The 5,884-nt window shown below is 41.7% G+C and overlaps 2 long non-coding RNA genes across 4 annotated transcripts in view; one reads left to right on the top strand and one right to left on the bottom strand.

The window, feature by feature from the left end:
• Nucleotides 1-5,884, top strand: part of LOC107663000 (uncharacterized) — a 19,361-nt gene that overhangs the window by 9,147 nt on the left and 4,330 nt on the right. The window lies entirely within an intron of this gene.
• Nucleotides 1-5,884, bottom strand: part of LOC107662999 (uncharacterized) — a 17,074-nt gene that overhangs the window by 9,094 nt on the left and 2,096 nt on the right. Inside the window, exons 1-2 of one of the 3 annotated variants that reach the window (XR_001631270.1) lie at nucleotides 4,539-4,549; nucleotides 3,695-3,704 (exon numbers count right to left, since the gene is read on the bottom strand). The exons of 1 other annotated variant lie outside the window; for it this stretch is intronic. This is a non-coding gene — a long non-coding RNA (uncharacterized LOC107662999). Of the gene's footprint in view, nucleotides 1-2,613; nucleotides 2,627-3,694; nucleotides 3,705-4,538; nucleotides 4,550-5,884 lie in introns of those variants that run through there. One more of the 3 variants, XR_001631269.1, reaches the window with a different exon arrangement.

Raw genomic sequence — 5,884 nt, 5'->3', positions numbered from 1 at the left:
ATATATATATATATATATATATATATATATTCAAATGAAAATGGCAACATCGTTTTATAAAGTATATGTGTTCATATGTGCTTAATTTTCACTGGAGGAAACCTGTGGTGTGATGAGGGGTACAACATGATTGTTTTATAAAGTATGCGTTCATATGTGCGTCATTTTCACTGGAGGAAACAGCTGTGGTGTGATGAGGGGTGAGCGCATTGAAAACTTTACAGTATAGATGTGGAAACGATTGCTCCCCCATGATATGTTTTAAACCGTATTTATGTCAAAGAACTGCACAGATGCAGATATTATAACAATCTATTGATAAACACACACCTTGTCCTCTGTTTCTCACTCTGCGCCGCTGCGGTCTGCGGATTGAAAAAGAATGCACTGAAAGACGGGGAGGAGCCGATCGAAAGTCTGCTGACGTTTTCATATGAAATTTAAAGGGGACTGAGGCGATCACGAATTTGTGTACAGTTTATGGAACTAATCACAAAATTTTAGGGTATAGGCTATAGGCTATAGGCCTATAGGCTATAGCCCCCCTAAAAATGGCCTAGCGACGCCCATGGTGGTCAGAGAGGGGCCCCGCCATAAACTGGGCCCTGGAATGTGCTGTCCACTACATCTTTTTAATTGGCATCCCTGGGTGGGCTAACTTAGATTGAAATGAGCCTTCTGTTTTATCAGCACAAGTCAATACACTAAAAGATAACAATAGAAGTAACTTTAGCAGGAACCAAGTCTTTCACTGAGTCAGAAACCAATTGCATAGCAACTGTGGCTCCCTCTAAGCCTGACTGATAGTTTCCTTGCTCAACTCCTTGGTGCTATTTATGAATAGGATTGGTTGCAAAGTGTATAGAACTGTGATTTTATTGTTGCAAAGTGTATAGAACTGTGATTTTATTGTGACATAGAGCTTGCAAATATTTTGCCCAAAATTTTTGTTAGCACAAGTTGTAATTGTTGATTATAACTAATTGCTACTAGAAATATAGCATAGGGTTCCCACCTTGTAAGTCTATCATAGTTTTCTAGAACTTTTATGTGGACCTGTCAGGTAAAGGTAACGCCCTCTGACAAATTATAGATGAGTGCTAGAATTCGCACCTCTTGTCTGTGTGTGACATTCATTGTCTTAGTAGTTAAAAGCTGCTCACACTTGTGGTGAACTTTAAGAGCTAACTAATACAAGTGGTGTATTTATTTATTGTATATATACACACAAAAGTATATATATATATATTAAATAAAGATGGCTGATATGACCGCTGAAGCAGTGAGCCAGGCCTTAAAGGGCGCTTCACTTATAAAGCTTCTGTCCAGCCTAGCACTAAACTGACATATGCAACCAAACCAGGCCATAGACAAATTATCACTTGCCCATGACCAGGACAAAGATAGGGATTTAAGGTTTCAGGAACTCAAAAATGAGTTGGCTGACTTGCGTAAAGAAAATTTGAAGTTGAGAGCTAAAATATGCAGATTGTCTTCAGATACTAAATGCTTACACTCCTTCACTGACAGTCAGGAAGCAGAGCTGGAAAAGCTTAAAACTGATGTGGCCACTCTGCAAATCGAGTTGACCCATTCACAGAATGACATGTCAGTACAGACAGAAAGATTAAGTGCAGTAAGTACTAATCTGAATGAGACCAAAGCCGAGTTAAGGTCAGCTAGGCTTGAAATTTCTGAGCTGAAAAGGCAACAAGAAATAGAATTCAAGACTTGTGATTTGCTTAAGCAACAGCCTTCTAACTCAAACGTTACCTAAATCCAGCATAGGGAACCACTGATTAGAGTATGAGCTGAGGCTACAGCTAGAACATATGTGTTGGCAGACAAAGATGGCAGTGCAGAACAGAGATGTGAAGTAATAGGAAAAAGGATGAGTGTATTGGAGAAATGCAGGCAACTCCCCCATTAGCAACCTGAACCACAGAGGGTGCACACCCACTCCACTGGTTCAGCTGTAAGGGACCCGCTGGTGAATAATCTTTCACAGGGACAGTGTTACCAGAAAATTTTACAGCCTCTACCGGCCTTAACATGAGTGCTGGCTTCACTCATTCCTATAATGCAGCCTCTTACTTCACCATAGGTAGAAAGACTAGTTGCTCCTTACCTGAATCTCCTAGCACCCAGCCATCTAGAGACAGTTCAATTCTCTACATATTCTTAGAGAATTAGTGCATGATATAGATGTGTTTAACCCTGAGACTTCTGGTAACAACACAGAGTTGTATTTAAAGGATGTAAATGCAGCCTTGACATACTTTTCTGAGGCTAGTATGGCTGACAAAGTCTTTCTTCTGAGAAAGACCACTGCACAAACCATCCATGGTTTCATAGATAGACAGAGCCCAGCTATCGCTAACAATTATGACGAATTGTGTAAAGCCCTTCGGTCAGAATATACTATGTATCAGAACCCATCTGCCTCTCATCTCACAGCCTTCCGAATTAAGCAAGGTCGCCATGAATCTCCCAGAGAGTACTATTAGCGCTTAAGGAAAGTGTATTTTGCTGGTAGAGATGACACTAGCGCAGAGGAGGATGTCATGTTTAAGAGTTTGTTTGTGAGTAATCTATACCCCACTGTTAGGAAACCACTCATACTTCTGGTAGATGTTGACCGTATGTCTGCAGGAGAACTGAGGCAGCTTGCAGTGCGAGCATGGGACAGTGAGAGGGTAGGCACAAACAGGAAAGACAGAGAGACAGATACATCTGTGCTTGAATCAGGAAATGACAGTAAGACTCCCTTTTTAAGGGAAGTGTCAGAACTTCTCCAGAACAGGTTTGTCCATTCCAGCAATCTCCAGCAGAGCACCCAGAGCCCTAGGTTCTTAGGTTACAAGGGACATAACAGTCACAGGCATGCCCCCAGAAAGAAGAGCAGGCAGTGGGATGACAGAGAGCAAAGACAGAAGAAGGGTAGAGATGGCTATGAGAATGGCCATAAAGAGTGTAGTCATTACAGAAGTAGGAAATCTAGAGGAACGGAAAGTAAGGATGCTGAGAACTTAGCAGAGATCCAGCACCTACTTCTTAAAGCCCTCAATGACCTCAAGTCAGAGGAGAACACCTCCAATAACAGAGACCTGGTCTTCTCAGCATAACCAGGTTGGGGCCCCTCCCCCTCCACCTAACATCTGTGTGTGGACAAGAGCCACAGGGAAAGGGGGGTACCCCATAACTGAACAGGGTCTACCAGTGTCAGCAGGCACCCAGCTCTTGTATCGCATCAGACATCACCTTCAACCAAAGAAGGTTTCTTTACTTTCCACTCCAGTTTTGTTTTCCAGTTTAGACTTTTTAGTCAGTGTTTATAACTTACAAGGTTATGATTTTGCATGCCCATGACAGTCTCTTTGGATGTCAGGAAAGGGGGGTAAAGCCCCATGTGATACTACTGGCCAACTAGTTTACTTGCCACATGTTAAGTAAAACATTGCAGATCACGGTTAGGGTTGTTCTAATTTGTTGTTGTCAGTTCTAGCCATCCAATCTCCCTTAAAAGTCAGCCTTCCACAGAAAGGAAGAATTTGACTGGACCTGTGATGCAGTCCTCTAGAGGCAGCTGCAGACTTTAGACAGAACACTCAAATGTACAACCTCCACTGCTGGTCAATATACAGTCCCTTGAACTACACCATCCACAGTGCAGCCAAGATAATGGATGTCATACAACATGACCACTCTCATTAATTGGTCTGTATATTAATGCAATATTTACTTATGATTTAATTAAGTGAACTTTGCTCCTGATAATTAGACAATAGAAACAATCTTGTCATATGTATGTGGTACCAAGTGAACCAGTTGAGGATTCTGTAATCAGGCATTGCAAGGAACTATGTAAACATTGCAGGTGCACATAGCCTTACAGCTTGAAGAGTGCCAAACTAAATTATGTCAATCCAGACATTTAAGAAATTGGTTTCCTGCTAAATCTGCTCAAACATTTTTAATGTTTACTCTTACCTTGATACTCTTTTTAGAGATCTTAAACAATAGACTTTAAGTTACTTTTAGGACAACTTTTCCTTACACATATCTTCTCCAGAATGCTTCTAACCTGTTTAGAAATTATTCTAATGACCCTTACATTTAATTAATTTAGCTCTATATAGAACATATCGAGACAAATTTTACTTGAATGCCAATGGTCAGAAGGAGGAGGTGAGGTGTATGTGTGTTTTGTTCTTGCTGTTCCTTTTAGTGCATCGCCCAGATCAACGACTTCATGTCCTCAATCAAGCCGATCGGGGGGGATGTAGTGGACAGCACATTCCAGGGCCCAGTTTATGGCGGGGCCCCTCTCTGACCCCTATAGTGGACAAAGGTTTGCTACATTTTGATTGGATCTTGGTGGACTAACATACGCAAACTGTTCAACGCCATCAGATAAAGATGCCAGGACAACAGCCAGACACCTCTTAGAGGGCAAGAAGAAGACCTTTGGTACAAAGGACAGGACCAAAGGAAGGACAGGACTTCCTATTGGTCAAAATGCAGTTTCTGCCCTTCACCCACCAACAGACTGATTCCTAAGGTTTTGGCCTGTGACCACCATAAAAATTCCTTAGGACCTCTGGATGCAGCAGCAGTGGGTGAAACAAAGAGAGATCACAAAGTTCCATTCAAATCCATTCATAACTATGTTCTCAAACCTTAAACTAATGCAAACTACAACACACACATCTCATACTTCTTCAGAGAAATAAGTATTCTCAGTGACAGCGACGTGTAGTGCAACATCTTACACAAACTCAGCTGTTAATGGACAAATGAATGCATGCATGACAGTTCAGTCTTCTTCATTCATGTTTGGACTTAATGTGTTTGTAACATTGCCAAAGGTATTCTGGTTGTGGTTTGATAAGTGAATAATGCATTGGTAAAACATTAGTAACACTTTTCTAACTTTGTGTTTGGACTATGCAAATAAGTTCTACAGGAGGAAGGAAGGGTGGACCACACAGGCGAGCGTACCTTCACTTCAAGGTACTCTGCGTGTTCCGGGCCAAGGACCTCCTACCTACTCCAGGGCCACGTCTGCATTTCAGATTGTAGGACCCTTTGGTGCTCCAGGAGATCAGGAGATCTACATATCTTGGAAAGAAGGGTGGGCCACCCCGTGTCCCCCCACTCTGATGGAAACAGCCAATCACAGCCTGGAAATGGATTAGTATCCAGCCAGGGAAGTATTAGTATCACTTCCTGTTTGTTGCTGCCACGTGCTTTGAGTTTGAGCGCCGTTAAATTAATTCTTTATCGTCTATTTTTTAATCTTAAAATCAATTGTATACACCATCATTTTCGTTGATATAATGTGTGAATATATCCCTTATCGTATTCTACAACAAAAACAATCAGAGCGCCTTGTTATCACTAGTTTTATTTTGATTTCCCGAGTCCGTTATTAGCTTATAGCCCGTTAGCAGAGTCAGAGCGGAACTCCTGTCGGACAACATCTCCAGGGTGCTGCGCTCCATATGACTAGTAAGCCAATTCTCAAATAACTGCTTTTGTTCTACCCGCTTAAATGATAGAAGTACTTGCGCTGTCCAATCTATAAAGACTGTGTCTGTTCCCTGAATAGTGAGGTCAAAATATAAGCATGAGCCCCGTCAGACTGGTCGTGGCGGCGGTGTTGCAACAATATATAATGATATTCTCAATGTTACTCAGGAGACAGGATGCCGGTTTAGCTCATTCTAAATACTTCTGCTTAATGTTACACTGTCAGATATGCGAAAGAAATCGTATCTCTTGCTCTGGCTACTGTGTATAGACCGCCAGGGCCGTATACAGATTTCCTAAAAGAATTAGCAGATTTCCTCTCAGACCTATTGGTTACTGTTGATAAAGCGCT

The sequence above is a fragment of the Sinocyclocheilus anshuiensis genome, unplaced genomic scaffold (genome assembly GCF_001515605.1).
Source record: "Sinocyclocheilus anshuiensis isolate Anshui unplaced genomic scaffold, SAMN03320099.WGS_v1.1 scaffold2205, whole genome shotgun sequence".
Classification (NCBI taxonomy): Eukaryota; Metazoa; Chordata; class Actinopteri; order Cypriniformes; family Cyprinidae; genus Sinocyclocheilus; species Sinocyclocheilus anshuiensis.
Note: the sequence above shows the minus strand (reverse complement) of the source record. Positions and strands in the feature narration are given on the sequence as shown.